Source organism: Jatropha curcas, chromosome 1 (assembly GCF_041381405.1).
Source record: "Jatropha curcas cultivar XTBG-Jc1 chromosome 1, XTBG_Jcur_1.0, whole genome shotgun sequence".
NCBI classification, from domain to species: Eukaryota; Viridiplantae; Streptophyta; class Magnoliopsida; order Malpighiales; family Euphorbiaceae; genus Jatropha; species Jatropha curcas.
The window spans coordinates 14,398,066-14,410,292 of record NC_143151.1 but is presented as its reverse complement, the minus strand read 5'-3'; the positions used below and the strand labels follow the sequence as shown (position 1 = coordinate 14,410,292).

The 12,227-nt window shown below is 30.4% G+C and overlaps 1 long non-coding RNA gene and 1 other non-coding gene across 2 annotated transcripts; one reads left to right on the top strand and one right to left on the bottom strand.

Moving 5' to 3' along the window:
• Positions 1-2,114: 2,114 nt before the first annotated feature.
• LOC105638679 (E3 ubiquitin-protein ligase PUB24) lies at positions 2,115-3,688 on the top strand. The gene has a single exon (XR_016322404.1). It is a non-coding gene; the product is annotated as an E3 ubiquitin-protein ligase PUB24 (transcript).
• A 1,364-nt stretch (positions 3,689-5,052) lies between these two features.
• Positions 5,053-7,449, bottom strand: LOC149499038 (uncharacterized). Its single transcript, XR_016319817.1, has 3 exons — positions 7,141-7,449; positions 6,096-6,181; positions 5,053-5,267 (listed from the first exon to the last, which is right to left on the bottom strand). It is a non-coding gene; the product is annotated as an uncharacterized LOC149499038 (long non-coding RNA).
• Between the last annotated feature and the right edge of the window lie 4,778 nt (positions 7,450-12,227).

Below are 12,227 nucleotides of genomic sequence, written 5' to 3'. Positions count from 1 at the left end.
GGTTATTTGATCACTTGATGTAAATAAAGATCCATTTCGACCTCCAGAAAATAAAGATCCATTTCGACCTCCAGAAAACAACGAGGAACTTCTTAGTCCTGAAGTATCATATCTTAATGCAATCGGTGCACTTATGTATCTTGCTAATACTGCGCCACCAGATTGCAAGATATAGTTTTACTCCTACTCGGAGGAACTAGAATGGGATCAAGCATATCTTGAGATATTTGAAAGGGATAATTGATATGGATTTATTTTATTCCAATGAATCTTGTCCAGATTTAATTGGTTATGTAGATGTAGGCTATTTATCTGATCCACACAAAGCAGGATTTCAAGCAGACTATTTATTTACTTGTGGAGGTACAATTATATCATGGCAATTTACAAAGCAATCTATAATTGCTACTTCTTCAAATCATGCAGATATAATATCTATTCATAAAGCAAGTCAAGAATGCAATTGGTTGAGATCCATGATTCATTTTATTCGAGAAAAATGTGACTTATCTTGCAAAAACATACCCACAATATTATATGAAGATAATGCAGCTTTCATAACTCAGTTAAAGGGAGGATTCATTAAAGGAGATAGAACCAAACATATATCACTAAAATTTTTTTTTTTACATATGATCTTCAGAAAAATAATGTACAACAGATTCGTTCAAATGACAATATGACAGATTTATATACCAAGTTCCTACCAACTTCAACATTCAAGAAAATGTTGTATAAGATCGGTATGCGTCAGCTTATGTTCTAAAAACAAACGTTCATTAGGGAAGAAATAAATTTTTAAGACACAAAGAATACTGTACTCTTTTTCCTTCATTAGGATTTTTTTCCAACAGGGGTTTTTCCTAGTAAGATTTTAATGAGACATATTTTTTGTGTAATAGACATCCAAGGGAAAGTGTTATAAATAGTATATTATATAATAGATATCCATTAAGTTTATTAAAGAAATTATTTAAAGGTTATATTATTTAGTGTGTAAGGTTATATCTTTTAAGATGAAGGGTTATATCCTTTAGTATATAAGATTATTTTTTTTATTATATTTTTTATTCTATAAATAGTTCATTAATCTTTTGGATTATGTAACTAAGATATTAATACAAGAAATTATCTTCTTCTATCTATTCCATTTCTATATATACTCTCTATTTCTTATATTTCATAATATGGATCATGTAAAATAAAAAATAATAATAAAAAAAAGGTTATACACGAGAGAAAATTAGCAGTTTGGTCGACCAGACACCGAAAAACGGAAAGTTTGAATTCATGAATATGAAAATGACTTCAATGCAATACAAGTAACAGCTGCCTATACAGTTAATGTTTTTTATTAATCCTAACCCACAATATAAATATTAAGATAAAAGATATCTTATTCTTTGAACTATATTTTAAGAAATATTCTGTCTATTTATTTTCGAAAAATAATAATAATAATAGCACTGTTAATTTTTACTTTCATTTCACTGTCAGATTTTTATATTTTAAAAAAGAGCAATTTAGTATTATTGGAAATTAAAATGACTTTTTCAAATATAATCATTTAAAATAGAATTAAAAAAATTATAATTAACCCTTTCTTTTCTATGGTTTTAAAAAACAACTATAACATCTTTTTATTTTGGAGAAATAAAAAGAGAAAAGTATTAAATCAAAATATAATTTAAATCTAAAATAGTAAATATTATTTGCCACGTCAAACAAGTTTTAAGTTTTATTACCGCCTACAAATTTTGCCACATTCTCCTCTTTGAATTCAGTTCCAGTACCCTACTTAGGTCCCATCAGTTTTTGCCCTTTCACTGTTAAAGGTCGATCACCATTTATCTGTCCACTATTTTTGTGCCACGTCGGTATCTAGAAGAATAAAATACTAAGCAATGTGATTTATATGGGTTGACCACCAAAAGGCCGGCTCAGAATCTCTGACTGGTAAACCAAAGAAAAATTTTGTTTAATGCTTTTTGCGTGTTTTTATCTAGAATTGTCTTTGCAGATAATTGTCAAGGTTGGTTTTGATTATGTATTTTCAATTTTCAAAGCTTACCATTAATAATATTATATATAAAAGCCGCTCTCTCTTACCCCATTGCAACTTAAATTAATTATAAAACCTCCATATTCATTCTTCTAGTTCTTGTTCTCTTCCCCATCTAGCTTTTTCTTTTTTTTGTCAAAAAATGGATGATATTGAAATTCCTGAATACTATCTCTGTCCCATATCCCTTCAAATCATGAAAGATCCCGTTACAACCGTAACAGGCATCACTTATGACCGTGAAAGCATCGAGCAATGGTTGAAGACGGCCAAAAACGGATCTACATGTCCAGTGACGAAACAGCCATTACCAAAAGATTCTGATTTAACCCCAAATCACATGCTGCGGCGACTAATTCAAGCATGGTGTACTTCAAATGCCAAGAATGGTGTTTCTCCAATTCCAACCCCTAAATCTCCTCTCAGTAAGAATTATTTTCTTAAGCTCGTTAAAGATCTTGAAATTCATACTTTGTTTATACAAGCATTGAATAAAATGGAAGCTCTTGCTTTAGAGAATGAAAGGAATAGAATGTGCATGGTGGATGTAGGTGTGGATAAAGCTTTGGTTTCTTTTATTTTAAGATGTTATAAAGAGAGAAAAACTATAGGTCTTGAACAAGCTCTGAGAATTCTCGATGTTACTTGGGATTTGGAAGCAATAAAGGTTCATGTCAAAGATAACCGTGATTTTGTCGATTCTTTGATATGGGTTTCAGGCTTTGATGTAGATAATGATAATATTGATGTCAATATCAAGACCCAGTCAATGTCAGTTTTGAAGAAAACAATGCAAGTTGGTAGTACAGACCTGCTAGAGAGGTTAAGCCATGATTTCTTTAGAGGAATTGTAAAACTACTTAAAGAGAAAATCTCTCAAAAAGCTCTAAAATCAGCCTTGCTTGTGTTACTAGAAGTGTGCCCATGGGGAAGAAACAGAATGAAAATTGTAGAAGCAAAAGCAGTGTTCGAGCTAATCGAACTTGAGCTAGGAAAACCAGAGAAGAACATAACAGAACTCATTTTTAATCTCTTAGCAGAGTTATGTTGTTGCGCAGACGGGCGAGATCAGTTTCTTAAGCATGCAGGAAGTATTGCAATGATATCAAAAAGAATCCTTAGGGTTTCGCCGGCAACCGATGACCGAGCAGTGCATATACTGGGTCTGGTGTCAAAGTTTTCTGCTAACGACCAACTTCTTTTAGAGATGTTGAGGGTTGGAGCCGTGTCAAAACTTTGTATGGTGATTCAAGCAAATTGTGCTGCTTACTTAAAGCAGAAAGCAAGAGGGATCCTTAGATTGCATTCTAAGGTGTGGAACAATTCTCCTTGTATACATGTGTATTTGTTAACGAGGGACTTTTTACCAAAATAGTGATAAAAAAAAAAATGTAATTACCAGAATGGTGTCCTTTAAAAAATATTTACGAATATATTATTTTGTTGAGATTTCAAAGATATTTGTTAAATTTTGAATCTAACAAATGTATTGTTAGATTCAAAATTTAATTGTAAGCCTATGACTGTAATCTTTAGACTATGACTATGACTATTTTTTTTTTTTAAATTCATAATGTAAGATGTACAAAAATACAGGCCGTATGGACCCGCATTATATATCTATACTATATAAATGTCATAATAGAGGGAAAATAATGGAATTTTCGATATCATCCTTAATGAAATTTGGAATATCCTAAATGGCTTTAGTTATAGTCAATTCGAAAATTGCATTTTATAGCAACGAGTATTTGGATGAGTAATTAAGCACTCTTCTCCTGTAAGTGAGGTCGATGGTTTGATTTTCATAGATGGGGTAAATACTCGCTAAGAGTACTTTATCCCTTTTTGAACCGACCGCACGATTTAGTTCTAGCCTAGTAGGCTCGGGATATTTGTGTTAAAAAAAAATTTTATTTTATTATTTGATTGGACATAATTTCTAAAAATTATTTTTAAAATAAATACATATAGATAATAAAAAAAGAAAAAGTATACTCTTTTTTTTTATGGTTGTGTGGAAAATTGAGGGTTTATTTAGGGAGGATAAAACTTTTCCTTTATATAATCTTTTTTATTAATTACTTAACTTATTTATTTATTTATTTTAAATTTACCACTTAGAAAAATAGAGAAACAAAATTAGATCTTGGCATTATTTGCTTTGTAATTTTCATTTATTGACTTGGCTAAAATCTTTCCTTTTTTTTTATCTGTCAATATCAAATTTTATTAAATTACAACTTTTCCAGTTAGACAAGGGATTGATTTTTGAAATTTAAATTCATAATTTTTTTAATATAATTTGTTTCTTGTTATATGTCGAGTCTCGAAAAGAGTTCTATTCTCAATAATAATTTTTTTTATTTTTTTATTTTTTTATTTTTTATTTTATTTTTTGTTACTGAATTAATTTGTAACTACTATCACTTTAATTTAGTAAGAGATTTATATGTCTCTTGCAATAAATAGATGGCCTCTTGATGGTTAAATATTTTTATTTTCTTAATATTTTTTCTATTATATTCTAAATCTGTTTGACTTAAAAGAAAATAGTGTTTATAAAACTAGAAAAAAAAAACTAGACTATATATTTCTTTTTTAGGTCACTTTTTGGGATTTCAAGAATTTGTGTATATATACATATATTCTTTTCTCTAATGCACTGGATAAGTAAGTAATTACTATTATCAATTCAGATCATCTGCTCATTTTTTTTCTTTATCAAGTAGTAAAAAATAATTTATTATTATTTTCATTATAGATTTATATAGATATTGATTTGGAGTTGATGACAGGAGGTTGGAGATTGAGTGATGACTTGATTTTCATTTTGGGCACGTATTAAGGTTTTAAGAATCTACTTTTATAAATGAGGGACCGAAGGATTAGTGTCACGACCCGTTTCCGTGGGCCGGACCGGCACTAGGACCTGGGTGGGCTTAAGGCCCCCAAAGCCCGTAGTAAGCCTAACTTATTTAAATCTTACATTCTATTCATAATTATGGATTCAGGCCCAATAATTTATTTCACAAATATATATCCAAAGTACAACCCACATAATAAATGTCTATACTCTATTTGATCATTTACAACCCAGTTGGAATACAATTGCGGAACTCTACCTGTACATTTACTTCATTATTTTCTCATTAACAGTCTTCTATAATTAATGTTTCAACTCCATAGGACTTTCTTCTATTACCTGAAAAAAAAATAAGTAGGCAGGGGTGAGCGCCAAACTCAATGAGTAGGGTTAGATAACCCTCTCACCCCACACAATCACACAGATGCTAAAATATTTTTATCTGATCACCGATTTAGTATATGATCATGCAGTTTATCACACAAATGGCAATACAACAGCAATCACAATTATTATCACCTTCATATAATCACATCACGTGGAAATTAGTCAGTGGAGTCACCGAAACCCCCGATGAGCCGTCCTCCCACATGGCCCATCCTCTCACGTGTGCACCAGGGAGCCGATCCCCCATACTGGCCGACCGGTCTAATCCTCACTTGACCAGCCCTCTCATTTTTTTTTTTTTCTATCCTCTCTTTTCTTTTTCATATCAACAGGAGGCAACCCGGTGGTCTCCATCCAATCTAGATCATCAAGCGCTCACAACAGGAGGCCACCCTGCGGGCTGCGATCAAATCTAGATTATCCGGTGCGCAACAACGAGAAGCCAACCCGTGGTTAACGGTAACGGTAACGGTAGGTGCACACGGGGGCGCCGATCTCCCATTTACCCGGCTAACGGTAATCAGGATCCATATAACGGTAACGGTAATCATAATCGGGATCCATATAACGGTAACGGTCTCACAAACCCATGGTGACCCACTTCATCCCAATTCCACACAAACAAAGCACAGCATAGTCACAACACAAATAATCAAACAATTTTTAATATCAACAAATAGTGCATCACAGTATGATAATTCAACAAAATAATGCATGATAACATTTAGCCGTGAATGCATGAATGCAAGCGGATGATACTAGTTATCTAACACTACTCACAGTTCTTTATTGTCCTTTAAAAGGACTGCCTTTTTAGCCACATGCTTCCAGCTTTTGTCCTCGCATTTTTGAATTTTTATAATCCTCTAAAATAAACAAGAAAATTCTAAGTAAGAATTCTAATTCGGAAAATTATATTTCACATTCGTTTATTAGTTTTGGTTACCAGTCATTTAATTCACTTATTAAATTAAATTATATATATATATATATATATATATATATATATATATATATATATATATATATATATATATATATATATATATATATATATAGTTTTCTAATTTATATATTTATTCTAATTTATCAACTTTAAATAAAAGGTTAAGTAATATTTTATAATAATACTAATAAGAATACTAATATTAATAATAATAATAGTATTAATAAGAATAATATGATTGATAATATAATATTACTAACAATAATAATTTAATTCGTACTATCTATTAGAGTTCTAAAAATAATCTAATTCCTACCGAAATTTCGGCAGCATCTCCCCTAAAAGTTGGACTATCCTCCTGTTAAAATATCAACAATTTATCAAATATTCAATCCATACGGCCCATCCGTCGGGCAATTAATCAAACAACATTTTCCCATCCTCCTTCAATCTCAACATCACCACACAATCCAAATTATACATTACAATAACATTATATTTAAACTACCTTAATTAAATCAATACTAAAATTATAAAACTGTTAACTACTCACAATTATCAAATTAAATTAACCAAATTACTTAACTACAAATAATAAAATTAATTTAATTAACTAGCATTACTAACATTAACTTAACTAAACTAATTGACTACAAGTAATAAAATTAATTTCATTAACTAATATTTCTAAATTAATTAACTTCAAATAATAAAATTAATTTAATTAACTAATATTACTAACATTAACTAAATCGACTAAAATTATTAAAATTAATCTAACTAAACTAAATCAATTAACTAAATAAATTCAAGAACCCTAACTTAACTAAATAAATTACCTACAAACAATTAATTTCATTCTCTAAAACTAAATTATACCTAATATATTGTTGCCGGAATTCGATTAACCGGAAATGGGGCTGGTGGCCGGAGGTCGACTGGCGGTGTGGAGAGAGGCGGCGAGGGCTGGGCGGCGCGCAGTGGATCTGCTGTTTCTCGCCAGTCACACAGAGATAGACGCAGGGAAGAAGGAAGGAGAAGAAAAGAAAAGAAAAGAAAAGAAAAGAAAGAAAGAAAGAAGAAAAGGAAGAAAGGAGGAGGAGGTGGTGGTGCGGTGGTGGGCTGGAGGTGGCGCAGAAATGGTGGGTGAGAAATGAAGGTGCAGCGCTGGATATAAGAAAAAAAAGAATTTTCTAGATGGTTTGGGTCGAACCAGTTCGGTTCGATTCGATTCGGCCCAAATCATCGATTTTTAACTGGTTTTCAGCTTTTTCAATCGGTTTTCGATCCGGTTTCTCACAGTATTCGCACTAAAATATTAATATTAATTTCCAGGCTGTTGATTCATTAAATTTAATTGGAAAATCTTTGAAAATAAAAATTCGGGTTGTTTCAGTCTTCCCCCCTTAAAAAAAATTCGTCCTCGAATTTTAAAAGTAACAATAGACTAGGATGCAATAGTTGTTTACGATAATGGTGGTTGTGCTTCTCACATAATGGTGCAACTGCTAAAAGTTATTTCATTCACAATCAGGAGAATACTTATTCATTCCAATGTTTAGATATCCACCTTACCATAGTTAATTTAAATTTGAATCGTACTATATCTCCAAGTCGTCAACTCAAGTCAAATATTCATAACCCTAAGCACAGATTCGACACTAATATTCACTTTTACATGTAAGAATTTAAATCCCTTATAACTTCTGCTCAAGTAAGAGTTATTAATCTCATTAGCTATTATAGGCAATAATCATTGCTCAATAAGACGCTCATACACAAACCAAGTATTAAGTCTTCTAATACAAGAATCCACGTATTCAAATTTACTACTATCCCAATTTAGAATCCTTATTTCAAAATTCAAAACCTACATGCTAACTCATCCATTTATCAACTCAACCATTTTCCAACTAAAGATAGATACACAATCTCTTTTCAAATCCTACTAATGAGAATCCCATAAAAAAACAAGTAGTGCATCAATTATGTAGAGAAAATTTAAACTCACCATCAAGTCCCTATTTTAGTTATTAACTTCTCTATTCCTCTTTCCAATTTGTCATACCATACCATTTCTTAACTAATTATGACTAGAAATTATGCAACTAGCCCTGTTAGCTATTGCCATGCCAAATAATTTTTAATGTATTTTCTAAAATTTGCAAATGCCATTCTATTATACTCGATTCCATGAAGAAATCCAGCCTAGATATATATATATATATATATATATATATATATATATATATATATATATATATATATATATATATATATATATTTTACGAGCTAAATCAAAATGTAAAATTCTCCAAACTGTCGTTTATATCCAATTTACTTATTTCTTCTGTCTTTAATCAATCTTTTAAACCTAAGTTTACGTATCTAGAAATCACGAATCCTAAACAAGTAGTGCCTTTTGCTCTAACTAAGTAAGAGATTAAGAATGTTAACCCATAATTCAACTCCTGTTTAGACGATGTCCTTTGTCTTAATCCCATGAATGCCTATGAATATTCAGATAATAATATCATTGGTTTATTCCTTTTCTCCAAGTCTATCTTAATGTCTATCATCTGTAAAATTTATACCTAACACGATCGAGGAATATCCTCAACCTCAATTATGTTATCTCTATATTCTTTACTCCAAATAAGGTTAATACCTCATTGAATCCTTCAACATCGGAGTTACAATGTACCAATCCTCAATGGACCTAATTAATTAAGTATTTCCTTAAACCACAAGATATGTCGCAAGCTGCCATTTATAACACAATTATATTCATTCAATCATAATTGCTACCAATTACTAAGAAATTCGGAATAGGTTTACATTGACTCTGAATTATATTTCAATAATTCTCACCTTAATTAGTACCTCAATCATTCCATGGGTAATTTAAACTAATAATTTATCTAATTGACACACATGAGTTGGCGTTCCAATATAATTAAAATGTAATCTTAACCATCTCGTTACCCATCCAATAATCTTATAGTTTATGTTTTCAATCCTCGAATACTTATGTGTATCCTCCTTACTAAATTTGTTAAAATTAGTCCAAATCCACTTATTTATTCTTATACAAATCTCAATATTCCAAATGAATAGTAAAATTAAAACTTAATTAGTTCATTGACGTATAAAATACTCTAGATACCTTTCTGTTCCCTAGAGGCATAATTATATCTCCCTTTCTCCATCCAATAAACTAAGTAACTTACAAAAATGCACTAAGTAATAGGAATTTCTTATTCTAACTACTTTGCATCAAGACATTACATTTATTCATATTCATCGCCACCTCAAGCTGAACCTCATGATTCTTCATCAACTCTTATTCCCAGTTATTACTATTAATAACACTCATCACTTGTACATAATACATTTATAAGCTCATTATATGGATTCGATTCATATAACTCATAAAACTATATCCTAACTAGACGCTGTCAAATGACAGAAGTCAAAAAAATTTCTTACTCTCAAGTAGAAAGTCTATCTTTCTTCCTGAATATAAGTACTTAGTTCTTTTCCTCATCGGGATTACAATCCTTGAATCATTTATCTATTTGTTTATCACCAGACATTTAATAGCTTCCTACATTTGATCTCTTTTTAGATTCTAAATTTACTATTTATGAACCACTAAATTCTCGAAACTCACCTCGCAAGACCCGATAAACTCAACTCAAAAGTTTGGTCATAACATTATCAATTATTTGTTTAATATTCTAGTAGAATTATCACCGACAGTGATAATTATTTTAAACCTCAAAGCCATTTTCCTACCTTCAATAATATACATGTTCCATCATTCTACCATTAATAATATTTCACTTCTTTTTGTCTAGCTACATATTCTTAACTACTTATTCTAAAGCATCTTTTTAACTTTCAAAAAAAATTTTTTTTTTTTTTGTTTTTTTTTTAATTTAATTACATCATAAAATTACTATTCATGATCATTTAATTTCTTAACATTCACATTCTCTCTATATTCCAAGAGATAACAAGAAACTGTTTAATTATACCAACATTATTCTCCTTCATTCTTTATATTCAAATTATGTTCAAATTATATTCAAATTTTATTCGAGCTATAATTTTCCTAATATAATTATCATCGAATATAATAGCATTTCAATCCCAAAACCACTAATTTCCTTTGCTATCTTTTACTTTCATTTTATTATACTTGCTCCATAAGTTTAGTCTGGCTTGTTAAACATCCTACATGTACTAGGATCTTAATTATATTACACATGGATCCATAACTCTTTCATGACTTGTAAACCACAATTTTTCTACACTCATGAAATCCCAAAATATAGAAATCCTTATCTTAAATCCCCTAATACATCATCACTCCTATTTTTTTTTATCAATTTTAATAACAATGACCCAAATTTATCAAACTCCAAATAATAATTATCCTCATTTAAATCATACTAATTTATACTCATCACGTTTCTGTAATTGATTCTTCTTAATATCCATACAATAACAGGACTAGATCCATCCTTACTTATCTAATTCAGTAGTACTATATCAATTCAATAATTGGACAATTATCTCTCCATGTCCGATGTCATTCATCAATACACTTAATCATCATAGCCCACTATTTACATAACATAAGTACCTTAATTCCCTTATGGAGTCATTAACTCCTTCTCAGATTATAGAATCTCCCATTAAACAAAAATCATTATTTGTAATTCACATACCATCGAGTGTGCAACAATTATTTTAAATATCAAAAGGCTAAATACCATTAGATTTAATTCTTACTTGTACCATATTAAACCATAAGATGCCACAATCCACACAATATCCTTTACTAAGTACATAAAGATTAGAGTACTTTATCTCTTACTAAGAATCACAATTTACTTTTCTTATAACCACAATAATTTATATTATTCCCTATATTCATACCCTTGAAAAGAAATAGCTGATGAATGCTACAATACACTTTTCTTCACCAAGCAGTAATTAATTCTCATAATTAAAAATCACTTGGTATAATAATTCCACCAATGTTATTCTTTATGAAAAATACTCATCACCAATTATTATAGCAAATCACACCAAATCCTTTAATATTTAAACCTTATAAAAATTAGTTATGTATTTATACTAATTAATGTAACTATTCCATCCAGAAAAATATTTATCTCCACAGTTCTAATAAATTCCACCAACCATATCATGTAAACTTCATCAAATAAATACGCTAAAATCAATACCCTCATTAAATAGATCCTAATGTCCTTGACCCCGAATCATCTAACTCTTTTATCAATTAAGACTAGCAGCCCATTCTCAATATACCCCTGCTGTACGTACACATATATACAAATCTATGCAATTTCAAGCATGTATTCCACAGTCAACATATATTAAATAACACTAGCATGCTTTTATTATTTACTTCAACCTATTAAGCACATATCACTTATCCTCTTATCTAAATGTTATTCCATAGGAGAAAATTTAAATTTTTAAGCTAAGGACACAGTTTCCATTAGAAAGAGTACACTGGTTGATCAGGCCACTGCACTTCCTTCTAATTTCTTCTGTGTTTCAAAGCTTTAACTAACCTTTAAAATATCATTATTTATAGATATAATTATCTTTCACCATTTATTTATCTATTTATTTATTCTTATTATTTATTTTATTTATGATTCTGTGACTGTCTTAGTGCACAGTGCGTCCACCTGCACCAAGACCGTCTCCTATTTAGTGTCTCTCCTTTGTTGGTTACGGCCGATCCCAACGTAGGAGTTTTATATTCAATTTCTTATGTTCCGCAATTGATTCCTAAGGCCCAACTTAATGCTCTGATACCAACTTTGTCACGACCCGTTTCCGTGGGCCGGACCGGCACTAGGACCTGGGTGGGCTTAAGGCCCCCAAAGCCCGTAGTAAGCCTAACTTATTTAAATCTTACA